This window comes from Falco naumanni, chromosome 8 (assembly GCF_017639655.2).
Source record: "Falco naumanni isolate bFalNau1 chromosome 8, bFalNau1.pat, whole genome shotgun sequence".
Taxonomy (NCBI): Eukaryota; Metazoa; Chordata; class Aves; order Falconiformes; family Falconidae; genus Falco; species Falco naumanni.
In genome coordinates this window covers 11,555,909-11,580,644 of record NC_054061.1, presented here as the reverse complement: position 1 = coordinate 11,580,644, position 24,736 = coordinate 11,555,909, and the positions used below count along the sequence as shown (strand labels likewise).

Sequence of the window (24,736 nt, the reverse complement as noted above, 5' to 3'; positions counted from 1 at the left end):
AAAGAAAAGAAAATACAAAACAGGGCTGAAGTGCTTTTAGGAGCTCACTCTGACCTGAATGACTTTTTTAAGGGTTAGATTTCCTGCTTAACAAAAGCCAGGAAATACAAAATTAACCCCTTCCTCCAAAACAATCCCTATTTGCACTCCGGCCACAATGTCTTTGTAAGGGTAATAATAGAAACAAGAGCATGGAGTGTGGAGGTGCTTTGATTTGAGCACATGGGACCCACTGCTGGCATTCAGCCCCCTTTATCACTTGAGCTTTCACGGTTCCCATGTTGCTCTGCCAAAACATGTACAAGGCCATAACAACATGAGCGCGCCATCAGTGTGAGCCCTTGCTCATGGCGTTAAGGACTTCTTGGGAAAATGACTTCATGGCAATTTCATCACATCACAGCCGAGTGTGTTGGCTTTGTCTCAGCAGGACCGGAGACCTGGCTGGCTGTCTCCAGAGGTCTCCCACCGCAACATGGCTGATGTTTATTCGGAAGGTAACCGAGGGGTGCAGACAGCTTCGGCATTGACTGACACTGATGCCAATTTGTTAGCCACTTGGTGACAAGTATAGATAACCCCTGTCCTGGAACTGGCCCATTGCACAAACTGGTTACCCAGTAATACTGGTTATTCAGGCTTTTTAACTAGTCACTCATAGCCAAAATCAGTCCTGAACTGTTCCAACAAAGCCAGAATTACAGCACCCCCGGACCTGACCTGAGCCTGTCTTGCTGCCCTCGGTGCAAGTTTTGCCTGAATAAAGATATCAAGGATCAAGCCTCAGCACTTGAGACACAGAACAAAAATGCATGTGGGAAACATCTGGAAACCGTGCTGGATGCATTTCTTCAGCATGTGTAACATTTTCTCAGAATTCAGTTTCACAACCCAGCATTTCCTTTTGTAAATATTTGGGCAGATTTTACAGAGACACAGATTCATAAGAAACAGAAAGAAAAAGAAAGGAAAGATGGGAGGGGAGAAAGAAAAAGGAAAGAAGGAAGAAGGAAAGAAGGAAGGAAGGAAGGAAAGGAAGAAAAAGAAAGAGAAAAAGAGTGGAAGGAGACAAAGAAAAGGATTCAGCGATGAATACAATAGAATACAAACAATATAGAATTACTGATGATTCATACTACAATGAAAACATTCTTTTTAATGCATTTGAATCCTGATACTTAACCCTTTCACCAGGCTTTGGCTGAGCTCAGACTGCCTCAGATTCTTCATGTTGCAGTTGATGAGATGGGGGAACAGGGAGCCAGAAGGATCAGTTCCGACAGCATGAAAAGCAGCTCTGGGCCAGGGTCTCACTCCTGGAAAGACAGGCTGGAAAACCTGGTACAGCCTTGTTTCTGTGTGCCACGTCCAATGCATAACAATTTCTTGCTGAGTGGAAAATAGTTGGTGAAGCAGCTCAGGTGTTTCAGCTGAGGACACATCCTGGATACAGACGTACACTGAGGAATAAGGAGAGCCCCTTTCTCCCAGCCCTGCCTAAGAAAATCTCAGCTCTTTCCTGCCCTGCCCAGCCCAGACCTCTCGCTACCTCCTGCCCCAGGGCTCTGGGCAGTGGTGGGGGGACAGCAGGTGCTGGCAGCAGTGGGTACCTTTCCTGCACCCACATGGGCCACAGTGGTCACTCCCTGGACTCCAGGCTCCTCACCATGAGCCTTTCTCTGCCGCATTTTTTAATGCAGAGCCCTGAGCTCCCCATCGCTTCACGATGCTGCAGGCAGCACACCACACATTGCCAGCTACAAAATGTGACAGCCCCCCGGAGCCAGCCCCACGCTGCAACGGGGGGCTTGCCATCAGCTCTGCATCTGCTGCTCCGTTACACGACCCGAGGCACCCAGACAGCGCACCTGGCACCATATGACCCTGTACATGTGTGTGTGCCTGTCACAGGGCCCGACATATGGCATCTCACAGCCTGAAACCCAAGGCGCTAGAGAAGTCTGCAGCACGGACGGTCCCCGGTCATAATTTTGCAAGTGGCTCTGTGTCTGCTTGAGCAGCTAATGCAAGTCAGGAGTTCTGCTTTCTCTTCCAGTGACTCACCGAGTTGCCTCAGGCGAGTTGCTTAGTGCTTCGCTTTAACATGATTACAGGCATTAGACAGCCAGTCTGGGATACCATGGATTTGATATTCAAAATCATTAAATACCTGCCTCCAAAGGAAAATCTCTGGGAATTAGTGGCACTGATACAGTTCACAGCACTGGGATCAGCTTAGTAGGGCAAATGGTTTAGGCAATTTAATCTTACATTTAATTGCCTCTATTAATCTCCTATGAATCATGCCATGCACTAGGCATAAGGGTATTTATTCAATAAAATCACTGTATTTGTAAAGTTCTCATATTTCAAGATGAAAGGTATTAGATATATAATAAAATATACTTATGGGAAATTATTCTTCCTACTGCTTGAACGCGTATTTTCTCAATAACATCCTCTAATGGCTAGTATAGTAAGGCAAGGCTTCCGTGGGAGGAGGGTCAATTTGGATAGAAAACAAATGACGTACCTCACACCGCGGAGCAGGGAGAGGCATGCTCTCCTACCCAGAAACATGAGAGCCGGGTTTATTGCTAGTCATGTGATGCTGGTGTTTTGTGGGCACGGTGGCTACGTATGAGCTTCAGATTCCCAGAACTATCCGCTCTCATAAAGGTTGAGATAAGAGATGCTGAGCCACTACCATTTGCAGGCTGTTCTTCTGTTCTTCTTAACCTTTACAGAGAGACGAAGGCTTCATGAATGTGCATGGCACACAGTAACCAACAGAAGGGCAGAGGGGCTGATTCTGAGCCTGGGATTGTGCTGCCTTGTGCCCATTAGGATGGAGCAGAGCTGGAAGGGGTGCAGCTGGAGTCTGGCATCTTGTTACCTGTCCTGGAGGGAGTGCAAACCTGTTCTTCATTACCTATAGCTACCTCTCTTCCCACCAGCTTGTGGGTGCAAGGGTCTGTAGAGCCAGTACAGCAGCTACTGTGAGAAAGAGTTTCATGCTCAGAGTCCCCACATGCACTAACTGCTCCCAGCTCAAGAATAACTTTGGGTGGATGTAGGCAGCTTGGAATAATCTAGGACTGTCAGCACTGAAAGCTGCAGAGGTGATGGGAAGGTAGTTCTGCCTCCTCCTGAAGTCCTGTGCTAAGTGCAGGAACCAAGGACCCAGAAGGCAGCCCCTGCCGGCGTGCTCACTCTGCTCCGCTGCACCATTCCTGCATCCTACTGTCTAAATTTGCCTCAGTGTCTAGTGGTGTTGAAAGTGGTAATTTGCTGAGGGGACAGAAGGGGAGGATGTAACAGCAAAAGCAACTGTAAACTGTCAGAAATAATGTGAGGTTGCTGTTATCTAAAGCCACAATTCCCATTCTTGGACTATGGAGTAACTCAGTGTGGAGACCCAAGAGTGACACTTCATAACAGGATGTAAAAAAATAAAGAAACTCATAAGGGAAGCAAAGCACAAAGCAATTCCAGTGGCTGTTACATTGCATACACTCCATCCGAGTCCCTTCGTTATTCATGCACCTTTTTCTGTGCTTTCTTAGCGTGAGCTTCCAAGGTGTTTATAGCCAATCTTCCTATTTCATTTGTAACTGTTAAAAAATACCCCCATATCAGTAAATACAGAACTGCTTATTCATTTTCTACTATGCAGTTTGTTAAAATATTTGCAATATGACATGATTCTCTCATGTGATACAGTGAGGTGATGTTTGTGTGTAATAGCGGTTAGTGAAAACACAGTATTAGTCATAGGAGAGAATAACACTTGACTGTTTTGAATATGAAAACCTTTAGGCTGTGGAAAAAGCCAAACTTTGGCCCACTGTTGTTTTCAAAAGTATATGAGAACATACGGGGCAGAGTGACTCACTGTATAGCGTCCTCTGAATGTCACCTCGAGTGGGACAGGACATGATAGCCAGGAGATGGATCTAACGACCCATTTCTTTGTCCATGAAATGCCTTATCACGGCCACTCATGACTTGTCAGCATTGCTCATGCCCCATTTGACCCGATAAAACTCAGCGTTGAGCTGATCTCATTGCCTTGTTGGGAAACCTTCAGGTGAGTCTAGCAAGCGTTCATGCCGTCTTTCTCCAAAGCATTGGACAAACTGTTTCTTGATGGGGATGAATGAGGAGTGAAGTCATACAGCAGCATTGGCTCAAACAAATTTGCCCAAACATGGGACATTTCTCCTGGGGGGTGGCCACACATGTGGCCAGACGCCCTGCGGCTCTTGGAGCCCATCACAAGCTGTGATTTCACCTCGGCTGCCATACAAAATGCTAAGCTCTGTTTAGATAGAGGCCCAGTCAAAGGGACGCTCGCATGAATTCACTTCTTAAAGAGCTTTTTTTTCCTCCTTTTTTAAATTTTTTTTTTTTTACAGCTGCTGTGGTATAAAAAAAAAAACAAACCTTGCAATAAAGGGAGAAGGCATCCCATAAAAGCAGCAGGCTGAGGGAAGCACTAAAATGGAAGTGGGTAAAAGCTGGGGGAGACTTTCCTTCAAGCGTGGCAGCCCCTGGATGGCTCAAGCAGACGGACAGTCCCATCGTGGGATGGTCACAGCTTCATGTGAACCGGGACCCTGCCAAGCCCCAAGTGGGGGCAGCAGCCAGGGAGCCCTGGGTCTGGTAAGAGGCTGCACTGGCAGCGAGAGAGGGAAGGCACGGACACTCTCCGATTTTAAAACTGATCTGATTACCACAAAGTTATGCTGAGAAGCACAGCACCACAGCCAGCAGGGAGAAGCACCCCAATGTCATCTCAAGACCTGCCACAAAGCTTTCTTTATGTTCTTATATATCTCATGGCCACCTCTGAGAGCAGAAAGCCGTCATGTGTAATCAGGTAAATCAATAATTAACTCCACCCCCCCAGTTAATTGGTTGAGCCACTCACAACCATAATCACACTTCAGAGAAAACAGATTAGAATTGAATAGCTAACTAACATAAGGAACTTCTTTTAAACAAGCAAAAATAAGATCACTATACTGGAGTTATATTTGAACACAACTCCACACTTGAACACCCAGAATTTCAAAAACACGTGAGATATGAGCCAGGGGCTGAATTTTGCAGTTTGGGCTCTGATCAGTTTAATAATTCAAGGTATTTTTTTCTCCTTTTTTTCTTCTCTGTCTGGTGCAAGTGCAGTTCACATGCCAGCCAGGTCCACCGGTGGGATACGTCACATCAACCAGCAGCCACTTCGTTTTCCTCAGTGCTCTTCTTTTTTTTTTCTTGAAGAAGAAGAACAAGAAGTGAAATTAGCTAAAGGAATCGGGCATATTCTCACATGGTAAATACAAGAAGAGCATGAATCATCCTCATATAGAAATGACGAGAAAGGATGGAAAAGGTAGTGGTTTGGGAGAAGTAAGTTATGTTCTACATGGCTGATTCAGCTCTCTGGACTGAAAATGAATCATCAGAATATTTAAATCATATTACCAGTATTAACACACACACAAAAAACCCAAGCTCAGGCAGCCTTTTTTATGAAACAGATTTGATAACGGGTAACAAAAGAACAAAGGGACGGCTTTCTAAAAACCCCGCACTCGCTCAGCTCTGCTGCATGTCCCAGCCTGCAGCACCTTGGACAACCAGACTTTGCTGCAATTGCAATCACGATGCCCTAGCCACAGCAGAGCACTGCGCAGCCTTATAACCCCAAATCCTTCAGAAACCAAAAGACAGGCTCTCCTTTACCTCCTAGAGCTTTTACACTCAGCAGTGACATAAAGATTTTAAAACAAAGGAATTACCCACTGGCGAGTATGCGTCAAAAGGTTCGTTGCTCCTGAGTAGCATGCCGTTAGCTAATGATACAGGCATCACGTTGGAGACCTGAGTAGGAGGTTTGACACTGGAAGCACAGCTTTTTTTATCTAATTGTACCTGAGCCCAAGTTACAGCATTAATGAAGCTGTAACACATCAGATTTCAGGCAGACTCTAGGTGGAGATAACAGAAAGTTTAAAGGATGGTTTAAAATCTCCCTACTTTCCTTCCATCATTCTGGCTCAACTTAGCTCCGCTGGGACAAAAAAGTGACCCATGTGTTCAGGAATGTTTTCCTTCACATAGGAAAGGCAGTCACCACCAGGATATAGCACAGCAGAGGCAGCAAAGCAAACCACAAGAGTATTTTACATAATGAGTTACAAAAGGGTTGTAGTGAAGTATCTTGTTCCTATAAAGGACATCTGTATATTCCATACAAGTTTGTCACATTAAAAACTCTCAATACCAAAAAAAATGTGTCTGTTCAATAGCTGGAATCCTCAGAGGGATCAAAACGAGGAAGAAATCCATCTCCGACTAATTTTTTGGTGTGGTTTTTAGTCTAAATCTTTCAGCTTCCTTCTCAAAACTCCATTTTAAGTCTGTCAGCACTAAGGAATGAAAGCTTTCATTCTCCGTTAGCAAGCAAGAATCATAACGAAGATTAGCCAAAATCCTGACAAGCTATTTTTAACAAAAGCTTTTTAATAAAAGAATGTATATTCTCGAAGTAAACATGGACAGGAAAGGCAGAAAGGGAGAGTGACAGGCAGGGAGACAAACACTTCTTCGCAAAGAAGCCTTTGAAACATCTGGAATGTTGCAGTGAAAGGTTATTTACCAGGAACGTCAGCCAGTCCCAGCACAGATGGTTCCCATTAGTGTAAGATCAAGAGACCAGCAAGGCTAAAAATATGTGTTTGCTTTTTTAGAAACTGGACTTCGTTTTCTCTACTTTAAAAATAATAATCACTCTTACGCAATTTCTGTAACTTAGAAATATCTTCTTGGAATATTGTTTGGCATGCTGGTTGGGCTTCAGGCTCTGTGCCATTGTTATTACTCACAACCCTTCCCCCTGAGGACTTTGTGATGTATCTTTTACTTAGAAATAGGAGGATAGCATGTTATGCTGAAACCAATGACTTTTGTTTATAAAGTGTCAGCGACAAAATATCTGAATTACTGCTCTGGGCCAGTCTCTTGTCTGGTGTAAATGTGTGCAGCTCCCCTTGAGTCCGTCAGGGTACTGTACAGAGCCACCGTGGGACCGTGGGGACCACAGAGCCGCTTCCCCAGCACCAAACCAGCAGCACGTGCCGTGCCAAGCAGCGCACCTGGGGAAGGTTGGGAGTGGAGTGCTTGTAGTCTTCCTGGTAAATCTGTTTGGGAATAGTGGGTTAGAGTCAATGGAAAAATGTTGATTTGCACCAGGTAGGAGTCTGGCTTAGGGAGCAGGAGAGCAGGCAACTACGTGAACAGATCCTTGCCTCTGTAACTCTGAATGGAGATGAGACGTTCTGATTTCTACTGGCATTGCTCGCGAGGCACATGGTCATCTGCCCAGAAACACACCAGCCTCAGAGGCATTTGGGACTTAGATAAGAAAAGCAGATCTAGCATTACCCATCGTAACACATTTTGTATCGAAAGCCCTGATGGTCAGCCAGCGGCGTCCAGCTCTGTCCAGAGCACAGGGAGAGAAAAATGTCATTCATTCCACAGGGAAAGGTACAAAGGTTCTCAGTGGCACCTGGGGTTTTGCAGCTTCAATTCAGACTCTAAAACCAAGTTAGGGTATAGGTGGCACCTGCCATCTCAGGACCTAATGCATGGTATGGTGAGAAGTGTGGCTCAGAGGGAGATGGTAGAGGCACCATGAGCCACAGTAGTAATGTGAGAAGTACAAGTGGAGAAATGCTGCTGTGGCTGCGCCCACTGAAGATCTGTGCGCATTCCTCACTGCTGGCTTAGCTCTGCTATGGAGGGCTTGCAGCTTACCGAAGAAACGTGTCCATGGTCTGCGAAGCAAGGGGAGCTGGACTCCAGGTCCACTCTCCACCCTTCTCTCTCCCCCTCACACCTCTGTGCTGAATGACCCACCAGTACATGGAATTGAGGTGCCTGGATATATAGGCGATGGAGCTGGAAAGGCTTGGTCAACGCTGCAGCCCCCCAAGCTGTGACCAGCAGTAATACATGATTTGGGGTTGGATCACAACCCCTCCTCTCTGCAGAAGCTCAGAGTGGGCACATCCAGGACAACAGCAGCTGCTGCAAGTTTCCAAACTGCTGACCTCCCCCTAGGGTGGAAATGAAAGGAACATCTTCCCAGTCAACCTTGTTACTACTTCTTTAAGAAAACTTCAGTATTTACTGTCACAGAGGGAAACCTCACTGAGTAGATGGTTTTGATTTCCTTTTACAGACTTTTCTTTTGTTGTCATTGTATTGCCTTCCCAGTGGTGCTTTCTACTTTGCTTTCTCACCATGCATTTAGCCCAATGCAAGGAATGAAGGGAAGGGAAGGGAAGGGAAGGGAAGGGAAGGGAAGGGAAGGGAAGGGAAGGGAAGGGAAGGGAAGGGAAGGGAAATGTGAATGTGATCTAATGAATAATTCTTAACTAAAAGGTTTGAGCTCTTTGGGGGAAATACTGAAGAAAATTGTTCATGTCTTTCCTATGGACCACAACTGAAAAACAGGTTTTGGAAGATTGCATTTGATAAAATGGTTCCCACTGTCATTGGTATTCCAGTGGTAACCCATCCTAAGCAGAAGAAAGCAGCAGGAACGAGTTCAACTTACTGGAACTTGCTACTAAGGCCAATATTTTCAGTTGGGAAAGAGAATTCAGGAGGGTGCCCGAGCACACAGTAGGAGCAGAACCTGACCACCAGCCCTGGCTTTGCCAGCTGCACTGAGTGCTGTACACGACTGGCAGCAGACCCACAGGAGCCACAACACCTCAACTGTGACCCGACGGCTCAAAAACTTTTGCAAACAACCCAGCAACTTTCAGAGTCTGCACACCATGGGCAGCTCGCATCACCTGCCGATGGGATTTTTGTCTGAGTTAGGGTACTGCCAGGGACCTGTACAAACACATGAGCCAGTAAAACACAGTCATTGCCCCAAAGATCTTGACTTTTAAGCCAGGGTACAGCAAGGTAGTGTGACAATCAGCAAGAAAGCTAATTAGATGATTAGATGAGTGCACTCTGTCAGTTAGTTTTGAACATTTCCTTTTCTTTGTTTGTTTTTTTACCGTCAGTACTGACAGAAAAAATAATGTTTAAAAGGGGAAATACGTGATCAGTATTTCTCTTATTGAAACTTTTATATGTGGAAGACGATTTCTCAGAGAGGCTAGCTGTGATGGGAGATGCTGTTCAGATCTTGCCTCCCAGACAGGTGATCCACAAAAATGAGTTTGTGGGTCTTTATTAGTCCTTTTTTCTAAGCAGGGTAGTAGAAAAAGCACTTGCTGGTGTCCTGTCAGTGAGGAAACCTAGTTCAAGTAGGCTGCAATGAGAGCAGGGAACTCTCTTGTCTCCCTACGGAAAACCAGAGGCAGCCTCAGCAGGCAGAGCAAGGGAAATCTGCCACTGCCCACACCGAACCTCCTGTACAGTGAAAGCATTTGAGCGTGTAGGGATGATTTATGGCACCTATCAACAGCATCAAGTTCACCACAGGAAAAGAACAGAAGCAAATGCAAAAAAACTGGAAGTCAGAGCTAGCAGGATACTGATGCAGAATGAGTAAATAAACCCTGAGAGTATTCATTGACAACTTACAAGTCCTCTCACACACAGAGTTATTTCTTTTTGAACCCAACACTAACCATTGCTTGAAATAACATCAGCCCTCCTCCTTGAGCCCCCATCCAAGGGCTATGCACTGTTCAGCAGGGCTGTCAGCTTGGCAAGAGGGCGACTTTCTGTGTAATGTTTAATTCAAGTATCCAATACACAAATGATTGCAGCAGAGTCAGAGAACATGCAAATTATGTCCAACATCCTGCTGTTAGTCATCCTCTTGGGGGATCTCACCCCTCCAAAGCCAGTTATCCCAGAACACACTGTATGTTTGCTAATCCTCACTTTCTAAATGTTTCAACAGCAGCAGCAACCTCACAGCTTTGCTCTTGAAAATGACTGTAACCTAAAACTGCTGGAGTAAAATACTCAGTTTTTTCACTAAAAATAGCAAACGAATTATCCGTATTTCATTCTACTGCTGCATAACAATTAGAGGTATTACTTTATAATATGATAGCAAATTACACAGAATCTTTCATCAAAGGGGATCAAAGCACTTTGCATATTAATTACATTTCAAAATAAGACTCTGAGCTAAGCTTTATTATAGGAGATAGTGAGTTCTAGGGATTCACATGGGTGAGAGGAAATCAGGACACCTGGTGATTTACTGCCTGTGACTTGCTACATAACCTTGTACAAGTCCTTCAGTGTACCTTGGTTTCTCTGTCTGTAGGAGAAAGATAGTTATATTTAACTTTGTTTTCAAAGGCTGGGGGAAAAAAACCTCTGGCAAAAGTGATGCCTGATGGTTTATGTGGCAATTACAGTGCCAGGGCATTATATGTAGACAGACAGAGAGATGAGCTGGCAGATGTATCCAGCGGAGTCTAAAGCTGTTCTGTCTGCCAGGCAAGTTCCCACTGGAGGAGAGGGCTTCCTTAGAGATGCCCATGAGCACTCTTTCCCCCTTCCTCTTTCAAATGCTCCTGAAGGCAAAACACAGGGCTCTGCCCCAGGCCACTCAAGCAGCACTCATTGTCACTGCCTCGAGCATCTCACAGGCTTGGGAAGCTGGCACTTTCACTGACTTTCTGAGATATCATCTACTGTTTCTATTTGACAGTTTAATGCAGTCGAAGGATGAGATCGTGAAGGTTTTCAGAAGCTATCAACAGGAATTAGGTAACAAAGCTCCTTTAAAATTTCACTTGAGAGTGATCTACTGATCCAGGCTTCGTGCATGCTGCCCTGCTAGTGCTCTATGTGCTCGAGAAACTTTCTTCCCTTCTTGGAGAGACCGGAGGGGCAAGTCCTGCTCGTTTCTTAGTGTAGCTGGGACAAAGAAATTCATGTGGAATGGATCTAGAATCAATCTCTAACATTAATGTCATGAAAAGTCATCCCGTTTTACAACGCTGATTAACAGCGGCTTATGAAAAAAAGAATTGATACTAAATGCCTTGAACAAAGGTTATTTTCGTTTGTACATTATCTAAACAAGTCATGTAGAATGATAAATGCACTTATGATTAAACATGAACAGCTCAGTGTCATGAGACCAATGATAAAATTATGAAAATCAGCAACAGAAAACCAGCCTGAGAGTCAGAGAGGACAGACCAAGCAGCACGTGTTTCTTCATTATCAAATACGTGAAAAATAAAGCAAAACAAACATTCAGTCCAACCTCAGGTGAGTACGTGATTAGACAGGAGTGCAGAAGTATATTCTAATCCCAAATTAGGGCAAATCCCAACTTCCATTTGCTTTTTAGCAGATGAAGAAATATTTTTAAGTGATGCCTGAGTGCACTGAGGTGTGTTGACATACACCAGGGTCCTAAGTCGGTGTGTTGGGGAAGATCTGTTCTGCTTTTGCCAAGGTCGATTTATCTTGTTTAATGACTTATTATAAACTTGGTGTTCCTTGCAACAGCAAAGAAGGTATTTCTGTAGATGTGCCGGTGTGTTGAGATGCTTTTTGTTCTTCTCTTAGAAACCAGAATAGCTTCAATAGCACCTGGGAGGAAGGGGAACGCAGTTGGTCCCATTTCACTGGGAGAGACAGAGCCAGCAGAAGCTGAATGACAGAGGAGAGCAGCGGTCTGGGGTGAGCCTTTTTGCAACCAAAGCAGTGCTCCCCCGCAGGGCTGCCCTTCCTCTTTTCTACCTGAAGCAGCATGGCATTGCCAGCTACAAGGCCAACAGAAAAGCCACAAACATCGCTGTGGCCTTGCTTCAGTTATGTTTGGCAACTGGCAGAAAGCCACTTCCCCAGACAACGGCTGCACAGCTTGGGGCAGGTGCTTTCTGCAGTCTTCATGAAGAATCCCTTGGTAACAGGCTCTTGCAGACCCTCGGTCCCTACTGGCAGCCAAGGAGGTACATTCAGTGACCCCATCTATTATGAGCATGATGTGACAGGGAGCTCTCACCCTCTTGTCTCACCCTCATGCAAACGAGGCACAGCATGATGGGCAAAACTAAAAACCTCCAGGCTTCTGGGTTGCCATTGCCACCACTGTCACCACTTGACAGAGCTGTTCTGAGATTTGGCTTGCTAATGTCTGAGAAGTTGAGATGAGAACGATTATGGAAATCAGAGACAGAAGTCTGGGATAAATGCTCCTGGATTGCTTCTTATGGTGCATGTTCTCATCTGCAGTCCATTGTAATTGCAAAAAGTGGTGCCTTGCAGATACCTTGAAGAGACTGGAGGCAGACATATGCATCTCATCATCAGGAAGTCTGTCTTGATAGTCAGCCAAGATCCAAGGGGAGCATGCATTATGTATTATTATCATCATCGCTGCCACTAACCTCATTTCCCTAGAGATTTGACTCCAGTATAAATGCATGAAGCCATATCCTGGTGGTGTTATGCCATTTTTGTGTACCATACTGTCATACAAGCTGCCTCAGTCTTTTCTGGGAACTTTCTGCATAAGTAATTGGTTACACTGTCTAAAGTCCTCTGAACACTGCTCTATCTTTTTTATTGCAAGCTGCACTTGAAAGCCATATGATAGGAAAGCAAAAATCTGGATGTACGGTGAAATGTCTGCAACGACTGACTGACTACCTGGCTCCCCACTTTGTCAGAGAAAAACAGAACAGCAGAAAATCAATAGCAACAAGCAAAAACTGTTTGTGCTAACACTAACAGCTTTTTGCATGTTGCATGTGCAGGAACGTGATGTCAACACCACTGTGGTGCAACAGGAAGCATAAGATAAGATTTGGGGAACCATCAGCTCTTCCTGAGCACCAGCCCGTCACTGTGTGTTTGTTTATGTTATGCTTTACGAAGTAGAGGTTACCAATACAAATAATATTTTTGGCAACTTTAGTCTTTCTTCAATTCCACAAACCGTTGTAAGGTATTGCCAATACATCTTTTATTTCTAAATACTCACCTAATTTTTAGCAAGAGTTATGTATATCAGTGCTACCATCTGTGATTTGTGGTGTACATTCACAACATTGAACTTCAGTCCCTTGACTGGATGACACAGAGAATGAAATGAGAAAATGAAAAATGATGTGCTAGTCATAATTAGTAGGCATTTCAGAATATATTTCTGGAGAAGTTATTTGTCCTAAAGATTCATATGCCTTCTTTATAATTGTCAGATGACTATGCAAATAATAGCAATGACATGACAACAAATGATATTACCCCACATATGGAAATGAAGCAAAACCTAAATTTATGAACTCTTCATTTTCTAGATAAGACTAATCCCAAACACGGGAAATATCACTGTAAAACCCAGTTCTTGTTTTTTCTTTTTTTCTAGACTGAAAATCAGGGGGCTGTTTCCTTATTCTGACAGCATACTGAATTTAGCACACCCAGCTCATGGTGTTCTCTCATCCACGGCAGCTGAACTGGAACGTCTGAGTTTCTGGGGCACTGAGGCTTGACAGCACAGAGAGCGATGCCCATTAGGAGCATGGCGAGATCCTCTGCACTGCTCACTGAAAGGAACAGGAGCCGGCACAATGGAGCCACTGATTAAGGAGAACAATCATGGAGGATTTCCTATTATGCCAAGCTTCAGAGGGAAACAGTAAGCAACGTAAAGGAAATGAGTGCATTTGCTCAAAATGAAAAGGTCAGCCAGCCACAAATTTTCAGCTCTGAGATACACGTAACATTTTAACTCCCATTTTTATCACAAATTATAGCTTCCCAAAGTCTTCAGGAAGTTGACAGAGAGATTGTAAGGTTATTGGGTGGTGTGAGAACGGAACTGACTATGATTTACAAACTTGTCATTGCAGCATATCCACTTTTGTGTAATGAAGAACAAAGCGACTACCCTAACAGAACCCCTTTTGCACCTTCATCACATGGTTTTAAATAGCAGCTCCTGTCAGAATCAGAGAGATTCAGACCTCCCCCCTCAAAATACCCTGCAAAACTATTTTAACAGAATACAACACGGACAGGCAAAAGCTGGTATGCTCCTGTGAATTGCAGACCATGTTGCAGCTCTACACAGATTCTGCCAGATGCTCATTCACATTGACATCACTCGAAGTTAAATAGCAGTGACTGCAAAGACAGCAAAATCTTTGATAAAAAATACTGTTGCACTGGGGGGAAAAAAAGTACAGGGCTTCTGGGTTCCATCCACAATACTTCCATTACCTCCCTATCACAACTTAATCTCCTCCAACCTTAATTCCCTTGTTCATAAAACAGAAATAATAGCATTTAGCTTTCTGTCATGGGCCATCGTGACAACTGGTCAATCTTCACTAAGTGTCTAAAAGATCACCAAATCAGCATTACCCAAACAAAAGGACTATTTCTATTAATACAATAGCACCAAAGCGATTCACATTATTTTAGTTATGTCCCAGCCTCCTCAGCTCTCACACAGCTCTGAAAAACAACCGTAGACTATTTGTGTTAGGTGAAAGCAGATGCTGAACATGTCATGATGCAGGTGTAAAGGGAGTTTTGTGGTGTTTTAGTTAGGGAAGCACACCGCACACAAAGAGTGAAACCATGGCGCTGCTGAAGTTAATGAGAATACTCATAGCATATAATAAAAAACATCTCCTTGTACAGTGTTCTTTTGTATCTCACAAAGCCTCTCTGAGACATAACTAAAATACCAAATCAAAAAGACTCCCAAACACTACCTCAGGATTAGACTGGTAGGACAAAATTTCAGTCTATGGTACTTGAATGTATAATGAAAAATCCATTAGTGACTCACTTTTTCTAAGCTTAGAAGGCAGCATACTTTATGAGTCAGCTTTCTGCTGAGAAAAAAGTCCTACCTTCAATGGACCAGGAGATACACCATTGGAAAGAGCACAATTATCAGCCATTACATCGTGGGACAGAGTGGAGAACAGGTGATGAGAAGAGCAAAAATATATGAAGGACTTAGCTTATGGAAGAACTCATGGCATCATAAGGCTGACCTTTAAGCTCAGTGAGAAGCAAGAGTTGAATCAATTCATCTGTCTGGGAAGTTTACTGCAGACTTCTCTGGAAGCCAAAACACCCATCAATTCTGTAGCCACAATACTAACAAGAGTAGGGTTAAAATAGGTAGGACTGGTTGCCACAGCTGATGTCTGAATGAATTAGAAAAGGAAAAAACAAGACAAAGGTAAATAAACTAAACATACTGAGCATTATCTAATTAGGATGACTGTAATAGATGAGAAAAATATTTTATAGTGTTTTGGTCACATAATATCTACAGATAAAGGAACAGAATCATAATAAGAAGAAACATGCTGTATACTAAGAAATATTGATATGGGCTCTGAAACTATTTGAGGCAAGTTACATCTGTTTGAACAGAATTAGAGTAAATACAGAGAGTCACTCTTCTGTGAGCTCTGAGGTAGCAAGGTAGATTTTTTTTCATCTCTCATTTCAGTTACTAAGTCCTTAGTCAAGCAAAACTCACACTGGGGTCAATTAAATCTTCCTTCTGATTTTAAACAACATACCTAACGCAAGACAAATCCTTTCTAGTTTGTCGGCTTTTTCATACTTCTCTGGAGTCATCTGTGGTAGTCAGACTATGCTATATCTGCTGGCAACATACATACACATGACTCGTGGCACCCTAGAAATAAGACAGCTAAGGAAGGCAACATTTTGGAGGTTGGCATTCTTCTCTCTCATACCAGTTTTACACTAGATCAATTCCATTGTCTTCACTAAACTTCAGTGTGATTTCTGTGTGGGTGAGTCAGAGAATTTGGCCCCCCACCTGGAATAATATTATATGTGGCTTTAGATAGACACAATTCAGCTCCACTGCTTTTTCATGCTTCTACTCCTCCTCATCACTCTTGCCTAGGAGATGCTGCCTACACGAGGCCATTAGGAGAGGGCATGCAAGTATTGTGCCACTTAGCAGCAGGACCTTTTCTCATGCTTTGGATAAGCTAAATGAGTTTGTTAGCCACGTCACAGATTATACATAAGTCTTACTAAAACTGATTGATTCCCAGGGAGAGAACACTTCGCCTGAGTTCACTGCTTCCCCCTTATCTGGCTCCCCCTCAGAATTTACAGTAAGTGGCAAAAGACTCAATCACTTTTGCAATTGACAGAAAAAGGCAACAGCAAATTTTCTCCAGGCATCGGTTCTGGGAAAGAATCTTCAGTTCCAGGGGTTTCACATTCGGATTCACTACCAGTTTTGACCTATCCCCCGCCGGGGGAACCACACCTCTCTTACCCCATTTCCCTGCCCTGCCTCAAAGACAGAGGGGACACGAGAGCGCAACGTCACTGACGTGAACTTTACGTGGCCTCATTGGTACAACAGGACGCAACAGAAGAGGTTCCTCATTTACATAAAGCTCCAGTCGTGAGTCATATCTATCTTCTACAGCTCCAACTTGCCACTCTGACGAGTCTCCGGGCAGCAAGTGAACGTACTGTACCGTTCGTCAGTCATATGCTCACAAACGTCGCTCTGGCTGTTTCAGCGCCTGCAGTGGGGAAATAGAAAAATGTAAAATGTGCACATAAAATTTCCCTGCAGTGTGGGAAAGTTGTGTGTCTAGCAGCAGAAAAGATCCATTCACTGATTGTTAACCCACATTATCACAAGCCATCTCTCAACTTTAAGCCTGTGCTAGATGTAGTTGAATGTCCATCAGCTGCCTAGCAAATGTCTGTCCTCCTGAAGGAAAGTTTGTATTAATTAACATAATGACTTACATAATTTCCCATGCAGAAAACTAAGGCCAGAGGGCTCAGAACTGCTTAGAAGAGTGGCTGCACAGCTGGGAAGAGAACTGAGGGTTGTTGTCCTGTACAATAACCCAGCGGTGAGCCAGTCATCACCATCTTTCTCCACGTGAGCACAAAAGCTGACACATCTACAACAGCAGGACTAGGTACAGATCTGCTGTAACCCCCCTGAGGACGAGAGTGGATTTCAATCTTTTTAAGCCTTTAAGTTTTAGGCTTAATGAGTTAATCTCTTTGGATACCCTATGTACTCCATGGAATGAAGTTACTGCTCTGAGTTGCCTCTGGAGGAAACCTTTCCCTGCACATAGGCTTGAGAGGGAATCTAGGAAAATTAGTTTCATTAGGCTAATGTTAGCCTTTGCGAATGCCCTTGTAATGATGTTTTCATCTTCCTGACGTTGTTCACACTACTGTCACTAGTAAAAAACATCCACTGATATGGAAAAAGGGCAGCAGGGAAATTCCATTGAAATAAGTAGAATTGGAAACTTCTTTCTTTTTTTGCCTAAGGTTGTTCCCATGATGATTTCAGGGAAGAGAGTGCATGAGTAAGAAGATGAGGAAGGGGCTGGGAAGCACCAAATACTTTAAGTGTACACCCTCAAAGACTGGATAAAATTTGAAAAGAGTTGCCGCAGAATGGAAACATTTGGGAGAGAGAATGGAAGAAAGTGAAACACAAATGATGAGAGACTCATGTTTCAGTGCTGGAAAAACCATGATGAACAGGACAGTCATCTTTGTTTATGGATTTGTTATACCCACACTATGAAGCCAACCAAAAAGGAAGGGGCTAAATATTGTACCACTGAACCCAACCTAACACACCAAGGTTTATTACCGTGGGCTTAACACTATGATAACCAATATATATAGATTTTAGGGTCAGTACAAGCCAAAGAATTTCCATGGACATTACCATTTTGGCAACTAATGTTGCAGAATGATAAAGTATGGATTTCAGGAAAACAGAATATGGATGATTACTAGGCCTTCTTACTCACACAATCTCTTGAAATGCCTGATTGCATGTCAGGCACTCACAATCTGCCCATGTCTCTGACATATTCCCTTTAGTAGCCTCTGACACCAGAGATGAAAGGGTACAGACATCTTACTTTACACCATAGGATGCAGCAGAGCCAAACTACATTAACATATGGCAGCTAAGATTAATGTTTGGAAGTAGCCCAGTCTCTGAGTCAGACTGATCCTTTCCGTTCATAAACTTTAAAGTGCCAGGAAAAAAGTAAAAAATTCCAATTAAAATAAACCCTGGCTAACTCCACTGCAGGCTTATCATCACAGCACGAGGAGGGCAGTATTTTGCTCGCTCTTCTGCGAGAGGCTTGAGCAAGAATCCATGAAGTGGCCTCATAGGAGACAGGGTATAAGGGGTCTCCTTCAGCAAGGGTGAAGCCTGGAGACTGCTACGCCTGCCTTCCTCTAAAGAAAGGGGGAATTTTCTATGTTTATCTGTTGCTTTTGCTTTGCTCAAGTCACTTTGGTTTAGTGATTTCTGATTATGCACGCTGTCATTTGAAAGGGATCTTCCACCTGAGCTTTGTTTTTAATTAATCAGCTCCCCAGATGCATCTCCTCTTAGTTTCCGCCATAGGCTGAAACTTCTGATCCTCACCTCTAAGATCCTGCACAAGCCTGCCCAGATATCTGCTCTGATGTCTTCCCAGTTCCCTTCTGCTGGGCCTTCACTTCTCACTCATCTTTTGTGTCTTTCCACACTTCTTTGCATGCTCTGTGTACTTACAGCACTCTCTCTCTCCAACTCCATCTCATATATGCTAGAGACAAAACGTTGAGATAATCACCAGTTTGGAGTCTCTGGCAGATCCCCGAAGTTAGTAACAAGGAGAGATGCTAGACCAGATCGCAAGTCATGTGAAGTTGACCACTCAAAACTAACCCCATGCCAAATTAGAGGCCAGATACTGAAAAATCATACCCTGACAATGACACTTCAGAAATGTTGAGTCCATGAAACCAACACAAGGCCAGAGACGGCAACCTCAGGCTTCATTCGTTAGAGGGTTAATAAAACCTCTTTATAAAAGATTTTCTCTAGCCACACCCTGACTTCTGCAACAGATTCTTTAGCACTGAGAAAGCCTCCCCAATCCACTCACCATCACAGAACTGCCAAGCGACCAAGCAAGAATGATGAAAATGCAAGTGTCATTTGCAGAAGAGGCAGCCTGCTAGTAAATCACAGAAGAAGAAATTAAAAATCCATAATCTTACTATGAAAAAGATTAAAAAAGAGCATGTATCTCTTGCCTGAAATGTCTCACTGGCCTTACTCAGCTCCCTGAATGCTACACAGTATCTAGAGGAAACCACTGAGAAAGCTGATAAGGCAGCACAGAGGAGCATGCCAAAAGCAAGTCGGTGAAGTGCTAATCAACATGTCACGCACGCTGTCAGTTCCAATGGGTCAAATGATGGGTAAGAACCTGTTAAGGGGCCGTAGCATGACTGGCTGCCCACAGAGTGCTGTAGGATTTGGCAAGTCTTCCAACAAAGCTTCCACTGCCCTCTTTGAAAAATTCCTCCTTGTCAAGGTTTTGGTTTGGTTAACTTGTATACTGCCTGAGGGACTTTGTGATGACCCAGTGCCGTTGAATCTTCACATTCTCATTCTGTTGAAAAATTCTGGTTTCCACGTATTGCTGGCCACAGGACAGCATTCCCCCCTGCTAGACAGAGACCTGAGCATAGCCTGACCTTGCGTTTGGATGCCCAAGCTGGCTTCCACAGCTCATACCTAGGAAGAAGCCATCCATCCTGAGAAGGTCATCCCTGATGCAGCAAGCCAGGCACTTAGCATCCCTAGCCCCTGCTGAGCTTTTGCACTGAATCCCCACGGAGACCATGCAGGTGCAAGGTCTCTGGGAGAGATCCAAAATAGCACTCAGGCACTGAAGTGCAACTTATGCAGACTGCTGGCGCCTGTGCTCATGAGAGCAACCCAGGAAAGCTCTGCCTCCCCTCCTCAGCTACGTCAGATGCTGTTAAGTGCCTACAGTTTCTGGTGAAAGCTTCTTCAGGCGCCAAAAGGTCTGGTGCCTTTTTGTGCCCAGCAGTCCCACTGCTCTGGGTGGGCTGAATTCTGTCAGCTACTTCTTGCCTAAGTCCATCCAGAAATCAGGGGGGGGGGGGGGGGGGGGGGGGGGGTTGCCAGTAAGGTCTTACGAACCCAGTTTCCTAGGCATGCTGATTGAGTAGGGCTTAAAGTACACAGCACAAGGGAACTCCCAGGAGTGCTTATGTGCTTATAGGTATTTAACATTAGTAAGTCACGGACCCCTTCACCAGTATCCCAGTCCCAATACCACCACTGTTTCCCACCTAAGAGCCATAACCAAGCACCCTATTCCAACAAGAAATTTTGCACTCTTGGTTACACCATGGCTCAGCTTCCAGAAGCTCGGCAGAGCACATTTTCCTCCCTTCCCCTGAATGCTCTGAAGTTTCTCACAGCGGTCCCTGTTCAAAAGTCCAGAACAGCTTCCAGGGCAATGTTCTCCAACACTTGTTGAGTATTTAAAGTAGAGGGGGTGGCTTATCTCCCAGGCATATTTTCACTGAGGAGACTAATTCATGTGTCCATGCCAAATGTGCTACTTAAACCCATAAACAAACACTTTTTGGTTCTGTATGATTTTCACAGTGAGAAATTCAGAGGTCCCCTTCTCCTAAGTATTTCCTACTGACTGATGTAGGCATCTCACCAGATGGTGTACTAGCTAAGGGCACTTCAAGTCTTTCAGTTCCTAACTATTCCTCTCAAGTGTGCAGGGAATTTAGGCATTTAACTCCCCTTTGAAAATCAGGTGCTAATCCTCAACTCTTCTTTGCTTCTAGTCCCAAACCTCTTTGAGATTTGGCCCTCTGTTTTAGTGTTCAAAGTCCCCTACCACAGGACTTCGCTCTAGTTAACAGTTAACTTGCAACTCCCTTTGGCCATGACCTTTCATGCGTTTGCTGTTTCCTGAACTACATACACTAAGCACTAATCAATATAGCAATGCTGCAAAAACATGAAGTATGCCTGTGACAGGAGCTGAAACTTCTTTGTGGAGTTCATGTTCTGCTCACTGTGGCTTTCCCATAGTAAATTCCTGGCACCCAAAAGTAAAGCAAACAAGCAAACTAAGGGAAGCCGTATTAAAAACAGTGTAAATTTTCTAGGGACTTTAAGAGGAGTAGATTCCCCTTAGCATTGCCCAACTGTGTGCTTGCCCACTGTCGCAGGACAAGGAAGAGGCCACATGGCTGCACAGACCCCCTTCTCCATACTCAAACACACACACGGCAGCTGTACCCAGCCCTGTGATCTATCAAATACTCAAATTATTTCTTTTGCCTATTAAGCAGGAAGAAGAGAGGTGGTTGTTACGTCTTCTTAAGGAAAAAGCTCAGATACTCAACCAAGAAGGACCTTGCATAGTAAGTTGAGTAGATACTAATTTATTCTACTGTCCATTTAAAGTCCAGTCTCACGATAATCGATGGACATAACATATGTGATAATGATAAACACATACTACACTGCAACAAGACTTAAAGCTTGCTGTTTTGTTCCCTGGTATTTGGAAAGTTCTGTCAACATGTAGCTTGCTAAAATCCTAAAAGGAAGGGCTGAGCTTTCATTACTGATTATACTTAGCACAGCACTTGCATTTGAATTCTTCACCTACATGCCCATCCTGTTCCTTCAGAAAGACTTCCTCACATGCTGTTATTTATATTTTTAAATGCTTTATAACATTTTCTCTTCATTCTCTAAAATGTTTTTTCCTTTTCCTGAACGGCAGTTGTGTTTAATGCTTCATGCAGTCAGCGACACACCCTGCAGAATACAACACATAATCAAGTAAACACGCCCTGCCGAGCAATGCGCTCACTTCAGTCCCCAACCCACCCTGACACAAGTGCTACAAAGGTATCCTGTGAATAAATGCAGAGGGGTAAAACGTGGCAGTGGGCATCCTGCTACACAATATCCCAAACAAAAAGCTGGGAGCAAAAGCACCTCAGCAGCAGAAGGGGCTAAGTCAGTAAGCACTGCACCCTCCTTAACAGTCACTTCACATTCCCAACTGATGAATGAAACCTAATTGACCTAAACGATGACTGTATGTACCCAGCTTTACCTTTAGCAAACAATGCTGCTCATGACCCAGTCACAGCGCTTACAATACTTTCCCGATGCAAGAGCCCTGGCACAAGCCAGAGGCTAACATAAAACTCAGCCATGTGTAAGGAATTACAAACAAAACAAAGGAAGAAATCACACACCAAGTGTTAGAGGGTATTGTATTACCCAAAACCGTGCTGAAGAGGTAAGGATCAAAGTTACACTTTTCTGGGAAACAGGGAATCTTGAGATTACAAAATAGAGATAATCAAAATTATCAAGAATTAATATAAACTATCAACACGAAGTTAAAACTACAGAATAGCATATCATCTAGAAATTAAGAATGTCTAGGAAATCTGGAGACAAAACATTTTACCTGCATGAACAGATTTATGGAATAAATATCCAGGAAAATTATTTAAATGAAGCACTTTTGAGGCACTTTTTTTATAGGAAGTACCGGTTTTGTTGCTATGAGGTGTTAGTTAGGAATCTGGATAGTCATCTGTGATCTAATTAATCTGTAAGAAAGTGAACTGGAATAAGGAAAATGTTCTTTTTCACAAGAAGTATGAACACAGAATTAGGAAGGGATTTGTCTGCTAATTTTAGAGCTGAAGCTGATCTTATTCTGTAGTCTTAGGTGAGTCAATCCATCCCTCTGCTTCAGTTTCTTCATTGATTAGAGTTCTGAAAATATTTACTTACTGATTTCAGAGTAACAGTTTGGCTCAATTAATGTTCCTAATGCAATCTGAAGAGAAATGATACAGTTTTAGGGCTACTGTTGTCAGGAAAATGTTAATGTATTGTTCACATGAAAAAGAGAGCTAACTTTTAAATCAGTTCTCAGTATCAGTTTACCCATTCCAGTTCTAATGATGTGACAACCACCTCGAATAAACCCGTGCTTTTAGTTCCCATTCTAATACACAACATGATCTAAGCAGCCGCACCCAGCTGGACTGCGGACAAATTCCTGTTCTTATCTCAGGCTCACTAGAAGCCTTATGTAATTAAACAATATTGTGACGAGGGTCTTATCTCAGGGCATTAACTTCTTCTTCCCTTGGCAAGGATGTAAGGGAGCTGGACCCAATTGAAAAGCTGTCCTGGCGCTGCTCTGAGCCCATTACTTTCTTCAGAGCTTGACCTTTTAGTTGCAAATAAAATCCTCGCAATATCAGCTCTCACTGTGTTGTGTTCTTGAGCCTGCAAAAGGAACAGCTCTTCAAGGCCACCTCAAGATTTGTCTGCCGTAGAAGTGAAGTGCTTTTGTAACCACTTCAGCACTCTCTTGGCTCCTGCGAGAGTTGATGCCTTTGCACAGGACAGTTAATAACAGCTAATGATATCGGGGCCTTGCCAGGAGCCTAGACAAGCACTTGGTTATGTAACCAGAACTTGATAGGCACTGTTTTGTTTTGTTTTTTTCCACTACAGATAGTACCCTCTGGCTATGCCTATGTAATTGGTTTGACCTCATGAGAGAGGAGAATTGTCTCATTAATTTCAGTGGGTTGTTCAGTTTTGGAGCACAATGCAAAGTGCAGCAGGATTTCGTGGCTGATCTGTTAGCAATCTGCTGAATGTGCTTGCACAACGTGGTTGAATAATTTAGATGTCTGCGATAAAAAAACCCACCCAATTAGGTATTTTTATCTATTCCCTGGGGGCTTCTGAGGGATTGTGCCTTGTTATCTCATCCTTGGGATTCCTCCAGTCTGGTTTTGAATATTACCAGCATGAATTATTATCTCTTCCTTTGAAAGACTATGGCATTGATTAACAGCTCTGACTCTTGGATAGTTTTTCTCTGCTTGTTTCAATCTGAATTTCTTTTTTTATCCAGATATGGGCCTAGTTTCTGGGTGAAAGGAAAAAATTAAAAGATGTGGATCTCTTAGTACAGAGATGATGACAGCAGGAGGAAGAGGAAGAAAGCTGCAGAATCAATTAGAAAAGCAGTATGTTGCACACAGCTTGTTTAGATTGCTGTCATTTCCCTCTTTCTCTTGCCCTGCTTTTAGACTTAAAAGGCAAGAGTAGCTGTATCTTGTTCCTGCACTGTAATCTAACATGCACTGTATATAAGGGACAGTACTTCCTAATAAAGCAGTGGTCACTCTACCTGCAGCAAGAAGTCCCTGGCCGATGCTATTATCCGAAGACATTATTAAGGGAAGGACGCTGGGAGTGTGGAACAGTACGGGATCAGCCATGTGTGTTGCATTAACCCTGGCAGGGATGCAGTCAGACAAAAGCATTTGGGCAAAATGGCAAGACTGAGGAAATGCCTTGCCAAAAGAATTGGCAGCTTTTTCTTATTTTAATTCCTTGGCTTCCAATGAAAAATTTTGAAGAGCAAGCGAAGGAGCCACACTGGTACCAAAGGAGTCCATCCTCACCAGGAGGTGTACGTGAGGGTGCGTGTCGCAGCGGTGCAGGAGGGCTCCTCCTTCCTTTACAGGCACTTTGAAGCGTGAGGCTTTCCCCAGTCTGCCACTGAGGCTTGACTGTCTCCAGCCAGAGAAAAGATACCGCCGTCACAAAAAACGGCCCTTACGCCTGCGATGCTGAGCACGCCCTGCACAGCTGCCATGCTGCGGCCTGCAGGCCCGGGCAGTCCCGCTGGGCAGGCTGGCACAGCCGGGGGGGGCTGCAACCCCAACGTGCCCCGCTAACGTGGGCAGCAGCTGCAGGCGGGCGGCTGCACCGGGCTGGGCCTGCCCCGCCTGG

The 24,736-nt window shown here is 44.0% G+C and overlaps 1 long non-coding RNA gene across 1 annotated transcript; it reads right to left on the bottom strand.

The window, feature by feature from the left end:
* Window positions 1-4,452: 4,452 nt before the first annotated feature.
* Window positions 4,453-24,661, bottom strand: LOC121092218. Its single transcript, XR_005829227.1, has 4 exons — window positions 24,418-24,661; window positions 16,371-16,568; window positions 15,033-15,188; window positions 4,453-5,276 (listed from the first exon to the last, which is right to left on the bottom strand). It is a non-coding gene; the product is annotated as an uncharacterized LOC121092218 (long non-coding RNA).
* Window positions 24,662-24,736: the final 75 nt, after the last annotated feature.